The 1,287-nt window shown below is 34.0% G+C and overlaps 1 non-coding gene across 1 annotated transcript; it reads left to right on the top strand.

Moving 5' to 3' along the window:
- Nucleotides 1-548: 548 nt before the first annotated feature.
- On the top strand, nucleotides 549-677 carry LOC117199009 (small nucleolar RNA SNORA3/SNORA45 family). Its single transcript, XR_004480184.2, has one exon. It is a non-coding gene; the product is annotated as a small nucleolar RNA SNORA3/SNORA45 family (small nucleolar RNA).
- The last annotated feature ends 610 nt before the right edge of the window (nucleotides 678-1,287 follow it).

Genomic DNA, 1,287 nt, shown 5'->3' with positions numbered 1-1,287 from the left:
TGAAAAAGAAAAAGGTATTCAAACACAACAGTAAAGATAGTCATCAAATCACAAGGGAAGAGAACAAAAGAGGAAAAGAAGAAAATAAGACCTACAAAAATGAACCAAAGTAGTAAACAAAATAATGACATGGACATACATATCAAAAATTCCCTTAAATGTAAACAGATTAAATGTTCCAACCAAAAGACACAGACTGGCTGAATGGATACAAAAACAATACCCTTACATATGCTGTCTGCAAAAGACCCACATCAGATGTAAGGACATATACAGACTGAAGTTAGGGGATGGAAAAAGTTATTCCACCCAAATGGAAATCAAAAGAAAGCTGGAGTAGCAGTACTCATATCAGACAAAATAGACTTTAAAATAAAGGCTATTACAAGAGATAAGTAAGGACACTACATAATGATCAAGGGATCAATCCATGAAGAAGGTATAACACTTGTAAATATATATGCACCCAGCATAGAAACACCTCAATATATAAGGCACATGTTAAGAGACATAAAAGGAGAAATTGATAACAACACAATAATAGTGAGCCTGAGACTAGAGTCACATTCTGACAGATCTTGTCCTGGTGTGCTAGTGTGCTCAGAGAGAATCTGTGGGGTTTAATTCATTGGTGAGAATAATCAGTACCCCCAGGAGTGACCCAATGGGAAACATGCCCTCCCTGGAAAAAAATAAATAACAATGGGGGATATTAACACCTCACTTACCATCCAGACAGAAAATCCATAAGAAACCACAGGCCTTAAATGACATATTAGACCACATGGAATTAATTGATATTTACAGAGCATTTCATCTGAAAGCAAAAGAATACATATTCTTTTCAACTGCACATGGAACATTCTCCAGCATAGATTACATGCTTGGCCACAAAGTAAGCTTATGTAAATTTAAAATTGAAATCATATGAAACAACTTTTCTGACTGCAACACTATAAGATTAGAAATTGACTAGAAAAAAAAACACAGAAATGTGGAGGCCAAACAATATGCTACTAAACATCCAATGGATCATGGAAGAACTTAAAAAGGAAATCAAAAAATGACTAGAGACAAATAAAAATGAAAACATGATGATCTAAATTCTATGGGACACAACAAAAGCAATTCTAACAGAAAAGTTTATGGTGATACAAGCTTACCTCAGGAAACAAGAAAAATTTCAAATAAAAAAACTAACTTTATGCCTAAAACAATGAGAGAAAGAAGAACAAACAAAACCCAAAGTTAGCAGGAGGAGAGACATCATAAAACTCAGAAGAGAAA

The sequence above is a fragment of the Orcinus orca genome, chromosome 2 (assembly GCF_937001465.1).
Source record: "Orcinus orca chromosome 2, mOrcOrc1.1, whole genome shotgun sequence".
Classification (NCBI taxonomy): Eukaryota; Metazoa; Chordata; class Mammalia; order Artiodactyla; family Delphinidae; genus Orcinus; species Orcinus orca.
The sequence above is the reverse complement of the archived record's forward strand: the minus strand, read 5'-3'. Positions and strand labels throughout refer to the sequence as shown.